Genomic DNA, 25010 nt, shown 5'->3' with positions numbered 1-25010 from the left:
TCACATAACTCAGTACCTAACAATTCTTCAGCTATCTAGGCATCACTCCTAGTCCTTTATGGAGGAGTTTACCTCCCTTTGACTAGTTTGTGGGGTGTGAGGTGATGGTCTGAGCCAGGCTGATTTCTTAATTCATATGATGCAAGGGGCAGGCAATGCAGCCACCCCTTCTTCAGGGTTAATTTCAATTTGGCTATCCTCTCTTTGAGCATACCTTTGAGTCTCTCACATATTCCGTTCACTTGTAGGTGATAAGAAGAAGAAAACTTTTGTTTTATGCTAAGCAATAAACTAATTTGCTCAAACACCTCGTTCACAAAATGGGGGCCATTATCTGATCTCAGCACCTCACACACTCCACATCTAGGAAACACTTCTGAAATTAAGAACCTCACAGTGCAAGTGGCATCTGGGTGTGTGCATGGACCAGCATCAATCTACCTTGAGAAGGGGCACACTACCACTATTATATACCTGTTTCCATTACAAATCTGCAGCATGTCAAGATAGTCAATATGTAAATGCTGAAATGGACCATTCGGTCAAGGTATAACTCCTCTGATTGTTCGCAGCGTGTGCCCAGCAGTAAACATTTGACATACAATGTAATTTACTACATAAAAACAACATATTCTAACATGTTTCATACAGACAAATCCTCTGCAATGGTTGCTGCGAGACATTCCCTAGTAACGTGCACAGGGTAGTGTAGCTGATCTAATTCCACCCGTAATAGAGCTACAGGCATCACCAGTTTACCAGTGCTGTCTTGTCACCACAGTGCTTCGGTGGGGGATAGAGAACACACCCTCTGTGTCCATAAGTCTTTCTCTTCCTGTGAAGCTTCACTTTTAATTTCCATTCCTGTTTGGACCTGTTCGTACTAGGAGGATCCAGGAGCCGAACCCCTGCTAAGTCAGCAAGTAAGCATGCACCAACATGTGTTTACACCCTCTGTCCCCACAGGCATCCTCAACCTCTCTGGTCCCCCCGTGTTGTTCCCTTCTGCCCCCCTTCCTGCACACAGGAGTCCGTCCTGCCACATTCTGGTTTCACCAACACCGTCTTGTGGCCAATGCTGGATTTTACTTTTATGGACTTAATTGATTCACAGTGCGTTACCCGTTCTCAACTCTCATGCTGGACTTCCTTGCATCTTGTACTCATGGTGACCCTGAATCATACTGTTCCCATCTTCATCTTGTATCCTGGCTTGCAACATTATGTGTTACTACTGATTTATGCAGTTATATTCGCTCTCCCCTCTTGCTTCTCCACTCTTTTTGACTACTCACTCTCTGTTCTCTGCTCCCCTCTCCCTTTTCCTATCACCTCCCCTCGTCCCCTTGCTTTCTTCTACGCACTTACTCTATCAGAATTGTCCCTGGACCTAGTATGATAGCAACCTCGTCTGTCGCCCCCCCATCCTTTTACTGTTCCCCCATTCCCTCCAGCACTATCTGAAGCATTGTCAGGCCTAGTACGATAGTCGCTTGTTTTGTTCCTCCCCTCCCTTTCTGTACCCCTCTCCCTCACCTTTTGTTTTTCCCCAGCTCAACCAGAAATGTCATCAGGCCTAGTACGGTAGTCGCCTGTCTGTTTCCATTTCCTTCCCACTCTCCTCCTCCCTTCCTTATCTATGTCTTAGCTCTTGCACTATCTGAAATGTCATCAGGCCGAGTATGATAGTTAATTTCACATCCTTACTGTTCATGGCCTGTAAGATAGTCATTGGGCCTCATTCCGAGTACGGCGCTAACCAATGGCGCTATTAACGCCTTGGTTGACGCCGTACCCGGACCGGCAGCGCCTTGGTGGATGGCGGAATTACCGCCCCATTCCAAGGTTGGCGGGGCGGTAATTCCCCATTCACCAAGGCTCTTCCCCATTCCCAAATGAGCCCCCATAGGGCTCAATGGGAATGGGGAAGATGCAAATAACGGTGACCGTTCATTATGGTCACCGTTATTGGCTTGGAGGCCCCTTTGCGCCCTCGACTTTAACATCTGCTCAAAGCAGACGTTAAGGGCGAGGGCGCAAAGGGAACTCGGAGTATGGCGGTAAGGGATCACCGCCACCGGTCTCGTTACCGGTGGCCGCTATCCCTTACAGCCATACTCGGAATGAGGCCCATTGTATTTTCCATTGTTCCCTCCCTTGCCTTTAAGCGCTTTGAAGCACATTGTGTATAGGCGATAAATAAATAAACTATCATATCATATCATATCATTAGCTAGAGTTTTTGGCAACTGATTAAAACCTTCTTTCTTTATTACAGCCATCATTTCTCCCTTGCTTACATAAGGAGAATCAAAACTCGAAACAGCTGAAGAAGTTGCAACTTGGCTTCTTCATCTGCGGCTTGGTTTCAGCATGAAATAAAGTAAGTTCTCTTAGTATGTGCTGCACATTTAACTATTGTTATGGCTGCTGGTTGCTGTAGTGCTTTTATGAGTCTATCCAATAACACAACGTGTTGCACTGGAGTGCCATCCGCTCGGTGGTAGCCCCTCCTTTTCCAATATGCTAATCCTGCATGTATGGTTGACGTCACATAGGCAGAGTCTCTGTAGATTGTCACTTCCTCTCCTTTGTATTTTTCAAACGTGATAATACCAATTCTGCAGCCTGTGCTGAAAAAATGTCAAACTCCCCATTCTCTCTGTACTTCACTACAGCTGACCAGTCAGTCTTTCCCCATTGCTTTGATTCATTTTTGAAGAACCGCCAATAAAGAGGGTCTCTCCTTCAGGTAACATGTTTTCTTTTTCACATGGTATATCTTCATATGAGTCTTCATAACTCGCGCAGTAATGCACACGTTCACCCTCTGCCACAGGTTCAGCTACAAACATGGCAGGGTTTACTATTCTGTACCTGACTATTTTAATGGCAGGATTCGATATAAACACCTCATAAGCAGAGGCTCTTTGAGATGTCAGCGTACGCTTAGGTTTCTCCAAAACAGCAAACGAAACATGCTCAACAAATAAAGTCGTGGAACACCCCATCACTATGCTTGCAGATTTATCATTTGCGAAGGCGGCTGAAGCCAAAGATCGTTTGCAATGGAAGTGACCCCTCGTTACTGGGTCTACAGTCCCACTGTAATATGCTAAGGGCTTGTACCCCAATGTAGTTCTCTGTGTGAGCACTGCTGTCAGAACTGTTCCATTCATGTGCGAAAACAAAAAAGAGCCCCTCAGAATAATTGGGAATTGGGAATTCCTAAAACTGGAGCTGCACAAATAGCTTTTTTCAACTCATTGACCCTCTCTTCCATCTCCTCAGTCCATTCAATCTTTTCCTTATTCCCGTGTGCCTTATTTAGGGCTTGGAACAAGGGTCTTGTATATGAACTATAAACAAATACCCATGCTCTCACATAATTACACAAACTGTTGCATTTGTTTAATTGTGTGCGGTTTTGACGTTTTCATAATTGCCTCAGCTCTTGCAGGTGTAACCTTCTTTCCTTCTTGCGAAATTAACTGTCCTATGTGTAAGACCTCTTCTTGACATTACTGCAATTTCTCCTTGTCCACCTCATATCCCTTGTCTGCTAGGATAATCATTAACTGAATAGAGTCTCTCTTCCTCTGTCGTGCTGCAAACTAAAATGTCCTCTACGTACTGCAACACAACACTTGGCAAATCAATATTGCTCAGTTCCATCTGTAGAACGCTGTTAAAAATTGATGGAAACTCACAGTACCCCTGAGGTAAACATGTGCTTTTAAGCTTTGTCTGATGAAACGTAAATGACGTAAAATCTTGGGAGAAAGTGTAATGGGTTTGAGAAAAACACATTTTTCAAGTCAATCACTGCAAAATCATAGTCTTAACAATCCCCTCGTCTGCCTTTATGAAATAAAGTAAGTTCTCTTAGTATGTGCTGCACATTTAACTATTGTTATGGCTGCTGGTTGCTGTAGTGCTTTTATGAGTCTATCCAATAACACAACGTGTTGCACTGGAGTGCCATCCGCTCGGTGGTAGCCCCTCCTTTTCCAATATGCTAATCCTGCATGTATGATTGACGTCACATAGGCAGAGGGCCTCATTACGACCCAGGTGGTAAGTTACCGCCTGGGTCGTATCTTTACCACCATGGCATAAACTACGTTTACGCCATGGTGGTTGGCGGACTTACCGCCCCATTCCGAGGTCGGCGGGGCGGTAAGTCCCCAATCCCCATTTACCCTTCCCCATTCCCATTTTTGCCCCATAGGGCATAATGGGCGTGGGGAAGGCGTTAATTACGCCACCGTAAATTACGGTGGCATAATTAAAAACATGGTCCCCTAGCGCCATGGATTTTAACAACTGCTAAAAGCAGGTGTTAAATCCGCCATGGCGCTAAGGTACCTCGGAATCAGGCGGTAAGGGTCGGCGCTGTTTACGCCGCCGTAAACCCCTTACCGCCTGGGTCCTAATGAGGCCCAGAGTCTCTGTAGATTGTCACTTCCTCTCCTTTGTATTTTTCAAATGTGATAATACCAATTCTGCAGCCTGTGCTGAAAAAATGTCAAACTCCCCATTCTCTCTGTACTTCACTACAGCTGAGCCAGTCAGTCTTTCCCCATTGCTTTGATTCATTTTTGAAGAACCGCCAATAAAGAGGGTCTCTCCTTCAGGTAACATGTTTTCTTTTTCACATGGTATATCTTCATATGAGTCTTCATAACTCGCGCAGTAATGCACACGTTCACCCTCTGCCACAGGTTCAGCTACAAACATGGCAGGGTTCACTATTCTGTACCTGACTATTTTAATGGCAGGATTCGATATAAACACCTCATAAGCAGAGGCTCTTTGAGATGTCAGCGTACGCTTAGGTTTCTCCAAAACAGCAAACGAAACATGCTCAACAAATAAAGTCGTGGAACACCCCATCACTATGCTTGCAGATTTATCATTTGCGAGGGCGGCTGAAGCCAAAGATTGTTTGCAATGGAAGTGACCCCTCGTTACTGGGTCTACAGTCCCACTGTAATATGCTAAGGGCTTGTACCCCAATGTAGTTCTCTGTGTGAGCACTGCTGTCAGAACTGTTCCATTCATGTGCGAAAACAAATAAGAGCCCCTCAGAATAATTGGGAATTGGGAATTCCTAAAACTGGAGCTGCACAAATAGCTTTTTTCAACTCATTGACCCCCTCCTCCATCTCCTCAGTCCATTCAATCTTTTCCTTATTCCCGTGTGCCTTATTTAGGGCTTGCAACAAGGGTCTTGTATATGAACTATAAACAAATACCCATGCTCTCACATAATTACACAAACTGTTGCATTTGTTTAATTGTGTGCGGTTTTGACGTTTTCATAATTGCCTCAGCTCTTGCAGGTGTAACCTTCTTTCCTTCTTGCGAAATTAACTGTCCTATGTGTAAGACCTCTTCTTGACATTACTGCAATTTCTCCTTGTCCACCTCATATCCCTTGTCTGCTAGGATAATCATTAACTGAATAGAGTCTCTCTTCCTCTGTCGTGCTGCAAACTAAAATGTCCTCTACGTACTGCAACACAACATTTGGCAAATCAATATTGCTCAGTTCCATCTGTAGAACGCTGTTAGAAATTGATGGAGACTCACAGTACCCCTGAGGTAAACAGGTGCTTTTAAGCTTTGTCTGATGAAACGTAAATGACGTAAAATCTTGGGAGAAAGTGCAATGGGTTTGAGAAAAACAAATTTTTCAAGTCAATCACTGCAAAATCATAGTCTTAACAATCCCCTCGTCTGCCTCTCGAGACATGGGATACTGTCTTGCTCGAGTTAAAATTGCTCCTGGCATTATGCCATCACTAGTTAAAGAAATCATCATATTTAACTTTGTCATTATATCTCTGCCCAGTATGTTAACTGGAGTCTGTCTCAAATACAATATAGAGTCCTATAGAGACTGGCAATTTCTTGGTAAATGGAACTCTACTTGTAGCTCCTGAAAACCCTTGAACATTCATGGCATTACCCGACAATGAACATTTTCCCTCTCGTATACATGAGCGAGTTGCCCCAGTGTCTACTAAAAAAGAAAAAGATTTGCCTCCTATCGTGATGTCAACTCTTGGTTCCTCTTGAGGATTGGGCATCACAGATAGTACTGAACACATCAAGTCACCCAGTGAGCTACACTATTGTGGGTACATCATTTTTCCTGTTCCTGTAAAAGGATTCCCACCCTTGAAGGTGACACCTCCCATTCTAGGGGTCAATAATTGTACCGTGTTTGCATTCTGCTGTATCTGCATGGGGGAGGGCTGTGACTGCCCTTGTGGCGGATTCAGAGGTGCTTGCTGTGATTGCAAAGCCTGTTTTATTTGTGGCGCTTGTGTCTGATACACTGTCTGATCTTGGGCGAATCCATCCCTGCTTTGTGGGCTACATGCTGGAGGGTGAACTGTCCGCCCTCTTGAGAATTGCCCAGTCTGAACATACCCTTGACTCCCACATGTTTGCGCAATTTGTCCTGTCATTCCACATATCCAACATACAGGAGGGAATTGTTAGGAAGTCTGATGTAACAAATATACTATAATACTGTGTAGTTATAGTTTCATGTAGTTTATTGGGAGAAGCCCCCAAGAGGCCAACCTTTCTCAATCAGACACCTTCGGGTATGATTCCACATGACATTCTGGAATCATACACGAAGGTGTGGTCAAGGTTACAGAACGTGAATGCATGAGCATGTATAACTATGTACAAGATATATATTGTATAACATCACAACAATCATCTTCCTTTCTATATTTAATTACACAAAATAAGTTTGTGTGTACATTTTGCTTGCTATCAATAAATTCAACAGTGTAACAACATATAAGACTATATATATTAAATTCTGTTTTTTTTAGAGAAACCATCAAAAGGATACATGTATGTATTGATGAATGTGGACACAATTGGAATTCCTTTTCCTGTGTCCAAGGATTTAGTTCCACCAATTTTATAATAATATACATAGTCTTGTTTATAGTTCCACACCCTTCTCCTGGGTCTTGAAGTTGTTTTCTCATATGTTTCTCTGTCTTTTGACTTCATTGTTCATACTTCTAGAGTCATTAAACTTGTCTATAAACATCTCTCTATTTACATTTTGTTCCTTTCTATTTCTCAATACTTCCTCCTCCTTTGCCAAGAAAACATCATCACACGACCATTTCTTTCCATCTTCCAGAATTACAGACTTTTTAAAGCACTCTATTACTCTTTGAGGGGAGCGAAATCTGGATTCTCCTTTCATTACACGTTTGGGTTCTCTCACTCTAACCCAGTCACCTGTCTCAATATTGCTCTCTTGAACATGCTTTTGTTTATCATAATCATTTTTGTATCCTTCTTGTTTTCTTCTTACTTTGTTGACAATTTCCTGCAAATTTATTTCCTTGTGCCTCCTTTTTGTCAACTAGGCAGGTCTAAATCTGTTTGTAGCAATTCTCCCTCTCATCAATGTAAATGGTTCCTTCTCCGTTACAGAGTGTGGGGTGACTTTGTACGTATTGAGTGCTTCCTTCAGTGTCTCTTTCCACGGTAAATTGTTAACAATGGCCAGCTGAATAATTCCCTTTATGAAACGATTCATTCTTTCTACTAATCCATTCCCCATGGGATGATATAAGGCTGTAGTATTATGTTTGATGGCTCTTGCTTTCAAAACATTTTGAATTTCTTGTGACATAAATTGAGCTCCATTTTCAGAAATTAATTCCTGCAGCTCACCTTCCCTGTTAAAGATTTCTTCTAAAAATGTCATTACTTTCATAGATGATACTGATTCTTCAATAATTCCACATTCCACCCATTTGGATGTGTAATCAACTAATACGATAAAGTAAACTTTTTGTGGTCCTAGCGTTTCATACGGTCCAGCTATATCAATTGCCAGTTTCGTCCAGACTGTTCTGGGAACTTCCAGTGGTTGCAATGGTGTTATGCGTGTTGATTTTCCTTTGTCGCTTACTGCACACGCAGTACAATCACTGAGTAGAGTCTCCAATTCACCCCCAAATGTTGGGCCACCAGTAAGCCTCGCTTACTCTTCTTTTCGTTAGATTTCTACCAACATGACCTTCATGTGCAATGTTCATAATTCTCTCCCTCATATTTGCTGGAGGTATTATCCGCTCTCCTCTATAAATACACGTATTATCACTTGTTAGTTCATCTTTTAATTTTTCCCAGGATTTGATATTTTCCTTAGTATACTTCCAACCACTCTCAATAGCTTCTCTCAATAGTCTCTGCTCAGGGTCTTGTTCTCTAGCTTTAATCAATTCATCTTTTGTAAAACCAGGATGCACATGTGCAATTATACAATCCATGTTTTGGTCATCTGTTAATTCTTCCTTATCCTCACTCTCATTTGTGTCATTGTCACATGGTAGGCGAGAAAAACAATCTGCCACTACATTTGTTTTCCCAGGAGCATATATTATATTGACATTGTACTGCATGATAATCAGCGTCCACCTCCTTATGCGAGGGGATGTCATGTGAGGGTTTTTTTAATTCAAAGCATGTATAAGTGGTTTGTGATCTGTCTTGACATCAACAGATATGCCCCAAATGAGTCCTTTGAAATGTTATAAGATCCATTTGACTCCCAAGGCCTCCTTTTCAATGGTCGAATAGTGTCTTTCAGCCCCTCTCAATGTTTTGGATGCAAAAGCAATTGGAACTACTTCACCTTCTTGCACTTGCTCTAAAACACCTCCTAAGCCTATGTTACTGGCATCCACTGATATCCTTGTTTTTGCACTGGATTCGAACATTTTGAGTGCTGGTACTTTGTTGATTAATGACTTGATCACTTTAAACTCTTCCTTGTACCCTTCAGACCAATTAAATTTCATACCCTTGCACATGAGTTTTCTCATTTGTTCAGTTCTATCAGAGTAATGATCCACAAATTTAGAATAATATTCTGTCAACCCTAAGAAACTCCGAAGCTGATTTTTGTTGATGAGATCAGGAATCTTAAGAATGGTGTCAACCAATGATTCTTTAGGTTTTATACCATCTGCGTTTATGCGATGACCCAAGTAAGTCACTTCATTCATCTTTATCTTGCACTTCTCAATCTTAAGTGTCATGCCTTTTTGCTGTATAACTTGCAACACACCTAACAATTTTGCATCGTGTTCTTCTTCAGACATTGCAGATATCAAAATATCATCCTGGAAATAATGCACTTCTTGGAGATCATCAAATAGATGATGCATCAGCCTTCGAAACACGGCGGCTGCCGAAGCCAAACCAAAAGGCATTTGTTTATATCTGAAAGCTCCCAATGGCATTATAAATGATGTTAAATGCCTGGATTCTTCCTCTAACATGACTTGGTGATATGCTGATGATAGATCTAGTGTTGTGAAATATTTGGCCGGCTTCATTGTGGTCAACATCTCTCCTATGTTTGGTAGAGGATGGCGATCCACCCATATGTTTGCATTCAGATCTCTCAGGTCGACACACATTATGATTGATCCATCAGGTTTTTTAACAATTACAATTGGGGATAACCACTCTGAACTTTCAATAGGTTCAGTGATATCTTGTGTGCATAATTTCTCCAATTCACTCCTTAACGCTTCTCTGGTGCCAATTGGTATGTTCCTAACTTTGTGTACTACTGGATTTGCTCCTCTCTTGAGTATGATGCAATGTTTGAAACCTTTAAGATTTCCAATGTTATCATTGAAGACTTTGGGAAAACTCTTTGCTAGATTTTCCGATGTGCTGCGACTGTTTTCGTTAATACATAGAATGGGTACATTTTCACCTGGATGTATTCTGATCTTCAATGACGCATGTTCCCACCATCCAACTATGGAAAATCCATTTTCAGCAACATACAACTTGCAGTATGTCTTCCTTCCCTCGAAATTCAAGTGCACCCACACATATCCAATAATATTGATAGGTGTCTTTTCATAACCAGTTGCCTTTATTTTGGTCAGTTGCAAATCCCCCATTTTTTTTTTAAACATTCACATATGTTTCTTTATCCACCATTGTATATGGAGAACCTGTATCCACCATAACTTGTAATGTTATTCCATTTATTTCCATTGGTACCCAGGGACCTACACTGCCCTCATTAGATGTGAAAGCTAGTATTTGCACTTCATCTTCAAATTTATCTGAAATCACCAAAAGACTGCTTGGACCACCAATTTCTTCTAAAGCTTTTATACTCGTCATGGTAGCACCTCTTCCTCTACCATAACGACCAGCATTACTCACATAACGAGAATTACATCTTCCTCTTCCTCTATTGTTTCGACACGCCTTTCCAAAGTGACCTATTAGTCCACATTTATAACATTTAGCCAATAGAGCTGGGCAGTCTTTCTCTGGATTCAAATGTTTGTACCAGCCACATTTAAAACATTTGTTGGGTATTCTATATGCATTCTCCTTCTCTTGTTTTGATCCACTTTCAATATCAGATTTTACCATTCCCTTGACTATGGCAATCAGATCATCTTCACCTTTGCCATATTGTCCCTCATTCATGTCTCGAACTGACTTTATTTCTGCATTCTCCATTTTATTTTGGACCTCTTCCATGCACTTTTCACCAAGTTCAATGGACCTGGCTATCTCAATTGCTTGTTCCAATGTAGGGTTCTTTGCCTGCCACAAATGCTGTTGGATTCATGGATCTGCTGCAGTTGATCTCTCAAATATTCACCCGCCACTCCTGTGAAGACACATGTAGACAACAAACCTCTTAGTGCAGCCATATATGCGTCAATGCTTTCGCTTTTGTTCTGTTTTCTTGAAAAGAATCTGTAGCGTTCTAAAACTAGAGATATTGGTTTTATTCCCAAAATGTTTATTCAGTTTAGCAAGTTTAGCAAGTGCTATGTCATATTTTCTTGCTCCACTTGAAGATTCTCCTGAGCCTTCCTCTGTGCTATCCAAATCAGGCAGTGTTATGAAAATCCTGAGCGCTTCTGCGCCAACACTGTTGAGGAGGGTGGCTTCTTTTAAGTCATCATTGAATTTTGACCCCCTTATCGCTCTTAAATACACCTGGAAATTGTCTTGCCATTGTTCCCAAGGACATACTGTGTTTCCTGGTAATGCTAGAAATTTTACTGGAGCTGCAATATTATTCTGCATTTTTTAAACAGTTGTTTTATTTTTTTTATATGCACCAAAATATGACTCGTTTCTACTTCTCACTTTGTAGTCTTAATGCTTTGGGTTTGTTCTTTGTCTTGTCACTTATAATTTATATTATCATATTTCCAAATGTAAATACACACTGCTCACATTTGCCATAATATATGATTCAGTGCACCTTTGAATTCATTGGGTATTTTCCATAACTTTCCTCTTCTTTCATTATCAACTTCTTTGTCACTTTAGTGAAATCGAAGCCAGTATCAGCAGATTTGTATTATGTGTCTTAAAATTCCTTATGTCGCGCCTTCAACACCTCGTGCATTCATCCATTCCCTGCAATGCGCACTGTAACTTTTATTCAACACGTACAAGGCCCAATGCATGTGATCTCTTCACAGCGATAAAATGATCCCTTTCGCACGACCCGTTCCATACGCTCTTCTACTATATAGCGTACTGCTTTGAGCTCACCTCATATTGTTACGGTGATATGGTAACCAACTGCGATATCTAATATGGTGGCACGCAAAGCACGCACGAGGGTGCTTTATTCCAATACTCTAACGGTTGGCCTGAGGTCTCGAGCAGAGTTCAAAAGATGCCGATCAAAGCGTATGTGCTTTTAATTATTTTCTGCTTTTCCCACTTGTTTAACGATCAATGGCCAACATATTACTGGACTTGCCGTATTATGTTGTTGTTGTTCTTAGTGGGTTCCAGCCGTTTCTTTAATTTCTTGTAATGCCGTCAATCGATTCGGAAACTAGTGCCGTACCACATCTGGGGGCTCCCTCCCTAACGAATCCTCGTCGCCAATTGTTAGGATGTCTGATGTAACAAATATACCATAATACTGTGAATTTATGGTTTAATGTAGTTTATTGGGAGCAGCCCCCAGGAGGCCAACCTTTCTCAATCAGACATCTTTGTGTATGATTCCACATGACATTCTGGAATCATACAAAAAGGTGTAGTCAAGGTTACAGAACGTGAATGCATGAGCATGTATAACTATGTACAAGATATATATTGCATAACATCACAACAGGAATCTTCTAATCTACCCTCCCTGCATGCCTTGGTTATCATTCTGTACATTTTGAAAACCTCCTTGGTTATTCTGGAAGATTCCCTGATTATTCTGGAAGCCTCCCCTTCCCCTAAACCCTGTTCCTCTGCCTCGCGGCATGAGCTCATTTCCTCCTTGATCCGACTACTGTTGGTTATTCACCTGTGGCTTACCTGCTGTCTGTTGTGATCCTGACTCTTCTCCACTAGTGAGCATTGCCCCTTCTAAAGCATATTTTGATAATTTCTTCAGCACTAATTTAGCTTTTTCTATCGTCCTCTTTCTTCCGTTTTTTCTCTTGTAACAATCGGCAATGACGCCCAATGGTCAGTTGTATTTCTGGCCATGGCTTCGCCTCCATACCAACCAGATTCTTAAACTGTCTCTGTACCTGTTCTGGCAATCCCTCACATAAAATGTGATAGAATACCAGTATATATATTTCCCTCACGGCTCACAAGTTTCCAAAGACCACTGCTCTTGAAAAATGTTAATGTAAAGAAGCGGATCCTCACCATCCTGCATTTTGCGTGCCATTATAGCTCCCGTTTCTGACGTGTCAGGATACTGTAGTCTAAGTGCTTTCCAAACAGCCGCTCTACAATTATTAAACAGTGCGCCATTGTGTGCTGTGCTCTGTGCAGTGACACCTGCTTATCCTGCTCTCATCCAAATGTCATCCGCTCTCTCCCCAGGGATAGCTGCTAGGATATGATAAATATCATATGGCATTTATAAGGCACCTATACACAAATTTTTCAAGGTGCGATGAGGCAAGGGAGGGGGATCAAAGGGAGGACAGACAACAATCATACTAGGCCAGGTGTCATTCAGATCGCGCAACTGCATAAGAAAAGGGAAGGGGGAAAGTGCGGGGATAGGGGAAGGGATACTGCAGTACATGGGAATAAAATAACAATAAGTAAAGTAACGGCTAGCAGGTGGCAAGTGCAAAGGTGAGTGCAGCCATCAGGTGACAAGTGCTAGTGGTAGACTGAAGGGATACAGAACAGTCCCAAAGTGTGGAGGATGCCAGGCAGGCAGTGTAGGAGTGTGTGAATGGCTGGGGAGGGACCTGGGCCCTGGTTCAGAGGATGGCCAGGTCAGCAGTGCAGATTCCGAATCCGCCAGGAGGTCAGCAGGGGAGAGGAGGAGAAAAGGCAGACGTAAAGAGAAAGGTTTTGAGGTGCTTCCGGAACCAGAGATGGTTCTCCTAAAGTTTCAGGGAGGCAGGGAGGCTGTTCCAGAGGGAATCCCCAACCGAAGAAAGAGATCTACTGCCAACTCGTTGCTTGGAAAAGTGACTGACCCTGAGGGCGTTGGAGGCGGATGAGCGAAGAGCTCGAGAAGGAAGATATTTAAGAAGAGAAAGTTGAAGGTATTTTGGGCACAGGCCCCAGAAGGCCTTGTGGACAATGCAGAGGGTTTTGAACTTGATCCTTGCAGCCACTGGGAGACAGTGCACGGATATCAGTCCTGGAGAGATACGATCCCAGGGCTTAAAGCCAAGGAAAAGTCTTGCAGTCTTGTTCTGGATGAGTTGTGGAGGGCGGAGAGTAAAAAGAGGCTGTTGCAGTAGTTCAGCCTAGAGAGTACCAGAGATCTGGAGACAGTGAGCTTTTGGGGGAAGCAGAGCAAAGGTAGTATACCTCTGAGGAGGTGCAGCTGGTGTGACTTCTCATAGACGTCAGAGATGTGAGGAGAGAAGGAGAGCATTAAGGCAGAGGTCATTGGCGGCACGCCACTCCTTGGAGCCCCATGCACCAGCTCCATCCTCCCCACAGAAGGTTTCCCTTTCTTCGTCTGACATATCTTGTTCCCAACTTGTATGGTCATTCTCGTCCCTATTTAGAGTCAGCCTGTCCAACGACAAAGCTCAGTGCTCTATGCTAAACAGACTTCCCTCCTTTCCTTGTGACTGGGAAATCTCAAATTGATCATCTTTCCCTTTGTTTTTTAATTCACTTTTTGGTTTCTTCTCGTGATATTCCTTTGCGATTCTATCTTGTATATTTCCTACCTCAACATCCTCCTCTAGGATTATCCTAGAGGGCCCTGGCATCGGCTCTTTCAGTGGGAAGAACTCCTTTATGTCCTCCCATGCTACTACTGTATTCAGTTAAAGTAACACTTTGTCAATGGGATCAATGTTGCGTGCCCTCTGTCTTCTCTTTCTTTCCATATGCTCATCATATGCCCTTCGATTCTAGGCTTCTAGGCATCTTCTCTGACCTTCTCTGACCTTCTAGGCTTCTTCTCTGACCTTCTCTTTCTCCTGTCTCTTTGCTTCCCTCTTCCCTGCTCTATGCACCTCTTTGTCTTTGCCTCTTTGCATTGTTTTCTCTCCTAATTTCTGTTCTTCCTCTTCTTCTCTCTTCTTTTCTAGCCTGCCTCGTTCTTCGATCACTCTCTGCCTATTATCATATTTTCTTTGCTCTTCTGCTCTTTCTTCCTTTCTTAACTGTTCTTCCTGATACATTTGTTCTCATCTTTGTTTACTCTTTTGTTTAGCCTCATCTTCTTTCAATCATTTCACTCATTCCCTGTCTTTTTTATCTTGCTTGTCCTGATCTTCCCTTTGCCGTATTTCCTCAATGCTCTTTCCATAAAGTTTGAGCGATATATGGCCACCCATCCACTCATTCTGTATGAGCACCATCTCGTCAGTTTTATCTTTCTCTCCTTTCGATCTTTTGATTTTTCTTTCGTTTCGATGTCTAAGGTCATTTTCCCGTGGGACTTTAGATATCACATCTTTCTCTGGAGCTTTCTCTGAGCTGTCGTCAAGGCTATAAGCAGGCGGTTCATACGTTGGATTACTATATCCTGCTGATGCTTTAAGCTCTCTTACCAGATATAGTCCTTCCTCTTTTGCACTATTGCCGTTTACTTCAGGCACGGTAGGAGCAGCAGGTATGCCCCAAATGAGTCCTTTGAAATGTTCTAAGATCCATTTGACTCCCAAGGCCTCCTTTTCAATGGTCGAATAGTGTCGAATAGTGTCTTTCAGCCCCTCTCAATGTTTTGGATGCAAAAGCAATTGGAACTACTTCACCTTCTTGCACTTGCTCTAAAACACCTCCTAAGCCTATGTTACTGGCATCCACTGATATCCTTGTTTTTGCACTGGATTCAAACATTTTGAGTGCTGGTACTTTGTTGATTAATGACTTGATCACTTTAAACTCTTCCTTGTACCCTTCAGACCAATTAAATTTCATACCCTTGCACATGAGTTTTCTCATTTGTTCAGTTCTATCAGAGTAATGATCCACAAATTTAGAATAATATTCTGTCAACCCTAAGAAACTCCGAAGCTGATCTTTGTTGATGAGATCAGGAATCTTAAGAATGGTGTCAACCAATGATTCTTTAGGTTTTATACCATCTGCGTTTATGCGATGACCCAAGTAAGTCACTTCATTCATCTTTATCTTGCACTTCTCAATCTTAAGTGTCATGCCTTTTTGCTGTATAACTTGCAACACACCTAACAATTTTGCATCGTGTTCTTCTTCAGACATTGCAGATATCAAAATATCATCCTGGAAATAATGCACTTCTTGGAGATCATCAAATAGATGATGCATCAGCCTTCGAAACACGGCGGCTGCCGAAGCCAAACCAAAAGGCATTTGTTTATATCTGAAAGCTCCCAATGGCATTATAAATGATGTTAAATGCCTGGATTCTTCCTCTAACATGACTTGGTGATATGCTGATGATAGATCTAGTGTGTGAAATATTTGGCCGGCTTCATTGTGGTCAACATCTCTCCTATGTTTGGTAGAGGATGGCGATCCACCCATATGTTTGCATTCAGATCTCTCAGGTCGACACACATTATGATTGATCCATCAGGTTTTTTAACAATTACAATTGGGGATAACCACTCTGAACTTTCAATAGGTTTAATGATATCTTGTTTGCATAATGTCTCCAATTCACTCCTTAACGCTTCTCTGGTGCCAATTGGTATGTTCCTAACTTTGTGTACTACTGGATTTGCTCCTCTCTTGAGTATGATGCAATGTTTGAAACCTTTAAGATTTCCAATGTTATCATTGAAGACTTTGGGAAAACTCTTTGCTAGATTTTCCGATGTGCTGCGACTGTTTTCGTTAATACATAGAATGGGTACATTTTCACCTGGATGTATTCTGATCTTCAATGACGCTTGTTCCCACCATCCAACTATGGAAAATCCATTTTCAGCAACATACATCTTGCAGTATGTCTTCCTTCCCTCGAAATTCAAGTGCACCCACACATATCCAATAATATTGATAGGTGTCTTTCCATAACCAGTTGCCTTTATACTGGTCAGTTGCAAATCCCCAATTTTTTTTTTAAACATTCACATATGTTTCTTTATCCACCATTGTATATGGAGAACCTGTATCCACCATAACTTGTAATGTTATTCCATTTATTTCCATTGGTACCCAGGGACCTACACTGCCCTCATTAGATGTGAAAGCTAGTATTTGCACTTCATCTTCAAATTTATCTGAAATCACCAAAAGACTGCTTGGACCACCAATTTCTTCTAAAGCTTTTATACTCGTCATGGTAGCATAGTCTTGTTTATAGTTCCACACCCTTCTCCTGGGTCTTGAAGTTGTTTTCTCATATGTTTCTCTGTCTTTTGACTTCATTGTTCATACTTCTAGAGTCATTAAACTTGTCTATAAACATCTCTCTATTTACATTTTGTTCCTTTCTATTTCTCAATACTTCCTCCTCCTTTGCCAAGAAAACATCATCACATGACCATTTCTTTCCATCTTCCAGAATTACAGACTTTTTAAAGCACTCTATTACTCTTTGAGGGGAGCGAAATCTGGATTCTCCTTTCATTACACGTTTGGGTTCTCTCACTCTAACCCAGTCACCTGTCTCAATATTGCTCTCTTGAACATGCTTTTGTTTATCATAATCATTTTTGTATCCTTCTTGTTTTCTTCTTACTTTGTTGACAATTTCCTGCAAATTTATTTCCTTGTGCCTCCTTTTTGTCAACTAGGCAGGTCTAAATCTGTTTGTAGCAATTCTCCCTCTCATCAATGTAAATGGTTCCTTCTCCGTTACAGAGTGTGGGGTGACTTTGTACCTATTGAGTGCTTCCTTCAGTGTCTCTTTCCACGGTAAATTGTTAACAATGGCCAGCTGAATAATTCCCTTTATGAAACGATTCATTCTTTCTACTAATCCATTCCCCATGGGATGATATAAGGCTGTAGTATTATGTTTGATGGCTCTTGCTTTCAAAACATTTTGAATTTCTTGTGACATAAATTGAGCTCCATTTTCAGAAATTAATTCCTGCAGCTCACCTTCCCTGTTAAAGATTTCTTCTAAAAATGTCATTACTTTCATAGATGATACTGATTCTTCAATAATTCCACATTCCACCCATTTGGATGTGTAATCAACTAATACGATAAAGTAAACTTTTTGTGGTCCTAGCGTTTCATACGGTCCAGCTATATCAATTGCCAGTTTCGTCCAGACTGTTCTGGGAACTTCCAGTGGTTGCAATGGTGTTATGCGTGTTGATTTTCCTTTGTCGCTTACTGCACACGCAGTACAATCACTGAGTAGAGTCTCCAATTCACCCCCAAATGTTGGGCCACCAGTAAGCCTCGCTTACTCTTCTTTTCGTTAGATTTCTACCAACATGACCTTCATGTGCAATGTTCATAATTCTCTCCCTCATATTTGCTGGAGGTATTATCCGCTCTCCTCTATAAATACACGTATTATCACTTGTTAGTTCATCTTTTAATTTTTCCCAGGATTTGATATTTTCCTTAGTATACTTCCAACCACTCTCAATAGCTTCTCTCAATAGTCTCTGCTCAGGGTCTTGTTCTCTAGCTTTAATCAATTCATCTTTTGTAAAACCAGGATGCACATGTGCAATTATACAATCCATGTTTTGGTCATCTGTTAATTCTTCCTTATCCTCACTCTCATTTGTGTCATTGTCACATGGTAGGTGAGAAAAACAATCTGCCACTACATTTGTTTTCCCAGGAGCATATATTATATTGACATTGTACTGCATGATAATCAGCGTCCACCTCCTTATGCGAGGGGATGTCATGTGAGGGTTTTTTGAATTCAAAGCATGTATAAGTGGTTTGTGATCTGTCTTGACATCAACAGGTATGCCCCAAATGAGTCCTTTGAAATGTTATAAGATCCATTTGACTCCCAAGGCCTCCTTTTCAATGGTCGAATAGTGTCTTTCAGCCCCTCTCAATGTTTTGGATGCAAAAGCAATTGGAACTACTTCACCTTCTTGCACTTGCTCTAAAACACCTCCTAAGCCTATGTTACTGGCATCCACTGATATCCTTGTTTTTGCACTGGATTCGAACATTTTGAGTGCTGGTACTTTGTTGATTAATGACTTGATCACTTTAAACTCTTCCTTGTACCCTTCAGACCAATTAAATTTCATACCCTTGCACATGAGTTTTCTCATTTGTTCAGTTCTATCAGAGTAATGATCCACAAATTTAGAATAATATTCTGTCAACCCTAAGAAACTCTGAAGCTGATTTTTGTTGATGAGATCAGGAATCTTAAGAATGGTGTCAACCAATGATTCTTTAGGTTTTATACCATCTGCTTTTATGCGATGACCCAAGTAAGTCACTTCATTCATCTTTATCTTGCACTTCTCAATCTTAAGTGTCATGCCTTTTTGCTGTATAACTTGCAACACACCTAACAATTTTGCATCGTGTTCTTCTTCAGACATTGCAGATATCAAAATATCATCCTGGAAATAATGCACTTCTTGGAGATCATCAAATAGATGATGCATCAGCCTTCGAAACATGGCGGCTGCCGAAGCCAAACCAAAAGGCATTTGTTTATATCTGAAAGCTCCCAATGGCATTATAAATGATGTTAAATGCCTGGATTCTTCCTCTAACATGACTTGGTGATATGCTGATGATAGATCTAGTGTTGTGAAATATTTGGCCGGCTTCATTGTGGTCAACATCTCTCCTATGTTTGGTAGAGGATGGCGATCCACCCATATGTTTGCATTCAGATCTCTCAGGTCGACACACATTATGATTGATCCATCAGGTTTTTTAACAATTACAATTGGGGATAACCACTCTGAACTTTCAATAGGTTCAGTGATATCTTGTGTGCATAATTTCTCCAATTCACTCCTTAACGCTTCTCTGGTGCCAATTGGTATGTTCCTAACTTTGTGTACTACTGGATTTGCTCCTCTCTTGAGTATGATGCAATGTTTGAAACCTTTAAGATTTCCAATGTTATCATTGAAGACTTTGGGAAAACTCTTTGCTAGATTTTCCGATGTGCTGCGACTGTTTTCGTTAATACATAGAATGGGTACATTTTCACCTGGATGTATTCTGATCTTCAATGACGCATGTTCCCACCATCCAACTATGGAAAATCCATTTTCAGCAACATACAACTTGCAGTATGTCTTCCTTCCCTCGAAATTCAAGTGCACCCACACATATCCAATAATATTGATAGGTGTCTTTCCATAACCAGTTGCCTTTATTTTGGTCAGTTGCAAATCCCCCATTTTTTTTTAAACATTCACATATGTTTCTTTATCCACCATTGTATATGGAGAACCTGTATCCACCATAACTTGTAATGTTATTCCATTTATTTCCATTGGTACCCAGGGACCTACACTGCCCTCATTAGATGTGAAAGCTAGTATTTGCACTTCATCTTCAAATTTATCTGAAATCACCAAAAGACTGCTTGGACCACCAATTTCTTCTAAAGCTTTTATACTCGTCATGGTAGCACCTCTTCCTCTACCATAACGACCAGCATTACTCACATAACGAGAATTAAATCTTCCTCTTCCTCTATTGTTTCGACACACCTTTCCAAAGTGACCTATTAGTCCACATTTATAACATTTACCCAATAGAGCTGGGCAGTCTTTCTCTGGATTCAAATGTTTGTACCAGCCACATTTAAAACATTTGTTGGGTATTCTATATGCATTCTCCTTCTCTTGTTTTGATCCACTTTCAATATCAGATTTTACCATTCCCTTGACTATGGCAATCAGATCATCTTCACCTTTGCCATATTGTCCCTCATTCATGTCTCGAACTGACTTTATTTCTGCATTCTCCATTTTATTTTGGACCTCTTCCATGCACTTTTCACCAAGTTCAATGGACCTGGCTATCTCAATTGCTTGTTCCAATGTAGGGTTCTTTGCCTGCCACAAATGCTGTTGGATTCATGGATCTGCTGCAGTTGATCTCTCAAATATTCACCCGCCACTCCTGTGAAGACACATGTAGACAACAAACCTCTTAGTGCAGCCATATATGCGTCAATGCTTTCGCTTTTGTTCTGTTTTCTTGAAAAGAATCTGTAGCGTTCTAAAACTAGAGATATTGGTTTTATTCCCAAAATGTTTATTCAGTTTAGCAAGTTTAGCAAGTGCTATGTCATATTTTCTTGCTCCACTTGAAGATTCTCCTGAGCCTTCCTCTGTGCTATCCAAATCAGGCAGTGTTATGAAAATCCTGAGCGCTTCTGCGCCAACACTGTTGAGGAGGGTGGCTTCTTTTAAGTCATCATTGAATTTTGACCCCCTTATCGCTCTTAAATACACCTGGAAATTGTCTTGCCATTGTTCCCAAGGACATACTGTGTTTCCTGGTAATGCTAGAAATTTTACTGGAGCTGCAATATTATTCTGCATTTTTCAAACAGTTTTATTTTTTTTATATGCACCAAAATATGACTCGTTTCTACTTCTCACTTTGTAGTCTTAATGCTTTGGGTTTGTTCTTTGTCTTGTCACTTATAATTTATATTATCATATTTCCAAATGTAAATACACACTGCTCACATTTGCCATAATATATGATTCAGTGCACCTTTGAATTCATTGGGTATTTTCCATAACTTTCCTCTTCTTTCATTATCAACTTCTTTGTCACTTTAGTGAAATCGAAGCCAGTATCAGCAGATTTGTATTATGTGTCTTAAAATTCCTTATGTCGCGCCTTCAACACCTCGTGCATTCATCCATTCCCTGCAATGCGCACTGTAACTTTTATTCAACACGCACAAGGCCCAATGCATGTGATCTCTTCACAGCGATAAAATGATCCCTTTCACACGACCCGTTCCATACGCTCTTCTACTATATAGCGTACTGCTTTGAGCTCACCTCATATTGTTACGGTGATATGGTAACCAACTGCGATATCTAATATGGTGGCATGCAAAGCACGCACGAGGGTGCTTTATTCCAATACTCTAACGGTTGGCCTGAGGTCTCGAGCAGAGTTCAAAAGATGCCGATCAAAGCGTATGTGCTTTTAATTATTTTCTGCTTTTCCCACTTGTTTAACGATCAATGGCCAACATATTACTGGACTTGCCGTATTATGTTGTTGTTGTTCTTAGTGGGTTCCAGCCGTTTCTTTAATTTCTTGTAATGCCGTCAATCGATTCGGAAACTAGTGCCGTACCACATCTGGGGGCTCCCTCCCTAACAAATCCTCGTCGCCAATTGTTAGGATGTCTGATGTAACAAATATACCATAATACTGTGAATTTATGGTTTCATGTAGTTTATTGGGAGCAGCCCCCAGGAGGCCAACCTTTCTCAATCAGACATCTTTGTGTATGATTCCACATGACATTCTGGAATCATACAAAAAGGTGTAGTCAAGGTTACAGAACGTGAATGCATGAGCATGTATAACTATGTACAAGATATATATTGCATAACATCACAACAGGAATCTTCTAATCTACCCTCCCTGCATGCCTTGGTTATCATTCTGTACATTTTGAAAACCTCCTTGGTTATTCTGGAAGATTCCCTGATTATTCTGGAAGCCTCCCCTTCCCCTAAACCCTGTTCCTCTGCCTCGCGGCATGAGCTCATTTCCTCCTTGATCCGACTACTGTTGGTTATTCACCTGTGGCTTACCTGCTGTCTGTTGTGATCCTGACTCTTCTCCACTAGTGAGCATTGCCCCTTCTAAAGCATATTTTGATAATTTCTTCAGCACTAATTTAGCTTTTTCTATCGTCCTCTTTCTTCCGTTTTTTCTCTTGTAACAATCGGCAATGACGCCCAATGGTCAGTTGTATTTCTGGCCATGGCTTCGCCTCCATACCAACCAGATTCTTAAACTGTCTCTGTACCTGTTCTGGCAATCCCTCACATAAAATGTGATAGAATACCAGTATATATATTTCCCTCACGGCTCACAAGTTTCCAAAGACCACTGCTCTTGAAAAATGTTAATGTAAAGAAGCGGATCCTCACCATCCTGCATTTTGCGTGCCATTATAACTCCCGTTTCTGACGTGTCAGGATACTGTAGTCTAAGTGCTTTCCAAACAGCCGCTCTACAATTATTAAACAGTGCGCCATTGTGTGCTGTGCTCTGTGCAGTGACACCTGCTTATCCTGCTCTCATCCAAATGTCATCCGCTCTCTCCCCAGAGATAGCTGCTAGGATATGATAAATATCATATGGCATTTATAAGGCACCTATACACAAATTTTTCAAGGTGCGATGAGGCAAGGGAGGGGGATCAAAGGGAGGACAGACAACAATCATACTAGGCCAGGTGTCATTCAGATCGCGCAACTGCATAAGAAAAGGGAAGGGGGAAAGTGCGGGGATAGGGGAAGGGATACTGCAGTACATGGGAATAAAATAACAATAAGTAAAGTAACGGCTAGCAGGTGGCAAGTGCAAAGGTGAGTGCAGCCATCAGGTGACAAGTGCTAGTGGTAGACTGAAGGGATACAGAACAGTCCCAAAGTGTGGAGGATGCCAGGCAGGCAGTGTAGGAGTGTGTGAATGGCTGGGGAGGGACCTGGGCCCTGGTTCAGAGGATGGCCAGGTCAGCAGTGCAGATTCCGAATCCGCCAGGAGGTCAGCAGGGGAGAGGAGGAGAAAAGGCAGACGTAAAGAGAAAGGTTTTGAGGTGCTTCCGGAACCAGAGATGGTTCTCCTAAAGTTTCAGGGAGGCAGGGAGGCTGTTCCAGAGGGAATCCCCAACCGAAGAAAGAGATCTACTGCCAACTCGTTGCTTGGAAAAGTGACTGACCCTGAGGGCGTTGGAGGCGGATGAGCGAAGAGCTCGAGAAGGAAGATATTTAAGAAGAGAAAGTTGAAGGTATTTTGGGCACAGGCCCCAGAAGGCCTTGTGGACAATGCAGAGGGTTTTGAACTTGATCCTTGCAGCCACTGGGAGACAGTGCACGGATATCAGTCCTGGAGAGATACGATCCCAGGGCTTAAAGCCAAGGAAAAGTCTTGCAGTCTTGTTCTGGATGAGTTGTGGAGGGCGGAGAGTAAAAAGAGGCTGTTGCAGTAGTTCAGCCTAGAGAGTACCAGAGATCTGGAGACAGTGAGCTTTTGGGGGAAGCAGAGCAAAGGTAGTATACCTCTGAGGAGGTGCAGCTGGTGTGACTTCTCATAGACGTCAGAGATGTGAGGAGAGAAGGAGAGCATTAAGGCAGAGGTCATTGGCGGCACGCCACTCCTTGGAGCCCCATGCACCAGCTCCATCCTCCCCACAGAAGGTTTTCCTTTCTTCGTCTGACATATCTTGTTCCCAACTTGTATGGTCATTCTCGTCCCTATTTAGAGTCAGCCTGTCCAACGACAAAGCTCAGTGCTCTATGCTAAACAGACTTCCCTCCTTTCCTTGTGACTGGGAAATCTCAAATTGATCATCTTTCCCTTTGTTTTTTAATTCACTTTTTGGTTTCTTCTCGTGATATTCCTTTGCGATTCTATCTTGTATATTTCCTACCTCAACATCCTCCTCTAGGATTATCCTAGAGGGCCCTGGCATCGGCTCTTTCAGTGGGAAGAACTCCTTTATGTCCTCCCATGCTACTACTGTATTCAGTTAAAGTAACACTTTGTCAATGGGATCAATGTTGCGTGCCCTCTGTCTTCTCTTTCTTTCCATATGCTCATCATATGCCCTTCGATTCTAGGCTTCTAGGCATCTTCTCTGACCTTCTCTGACCTTCTAGGCTTCTTCTCTGACCTTCTCTTTCTCCTGTCTCTTTGCTTCCCTCTTCCCTGCTCTATGCACCTCTTTGTCTTTGCCTCTTTGCATTGTTTTCTCTCCTAATTTCTGTTCTTCCTCTTCTTCTCTCTTCTTTTCTAGCCTGCCTCGTTCTTCGATCACTCTCTGCCTATTATCATATTTTCTTTGCTCTTCTGCTCTTTCTTCCTTTCTTAACTGTTCTTCCTGATACATTTGTTCTCATCTTTGTTTACTCTTTTGTTTAGCCTCATCTTCTTTCAATCATTTCACTCATTCCCTGTCTTTTTTATCTTGCTTGTCCTGATCTTCCCTTTGCCGTATTTCCTCAATGCTCTTTCCATAAAGTTTGAGCGATATATGGCCACCCATCCACTCATTCTGTATGAGCACCATCTCGTCAGTTTTATCTTTCTCTCCTTTCCATCTTTTGATTTTTCTTTCGTTTCGATGTCTAAGGTCATTTTCCCGTGGGACTTTAGATATCACATCTTTCTCTGGAGCTTTCTCTGAGCTGTCGTCAAGGCTATAAGCAGGCGGTTCATACGTTGGATTACTATATCCTGCTGATGCTTTAAGCTCTCTTACCAGATATAGTCCTTCCTCTTTTGCACTATTGCCGTTTACTTCAGGCACGGTAGGAGCAGCAGGTATGCCCCAAATGAGTCCTTTGAAATGTTCTAAGATCCATTTGACTCCCAAGGCCTCCTTTTCAATG

Source organism: Ambystoma mexicanum, chromosome 3p (assembly GCF_040938575.1).
Source record: "Ambystoma mexicanum isolate Mex_15411 chromosome 3p, UKY_AmexF1_1, whole genome shotgun sequence".
In the NCBI taxonomy this organism is placed as follows: Eukaryota; Metazoa; Chordata; class Amphibia; order Caudata; family Ambystomatidae; genus Ambystoma; species Ambystoma mexicanum.
This window is presented reverse-complemented; position numbering follows the sequence as displayed.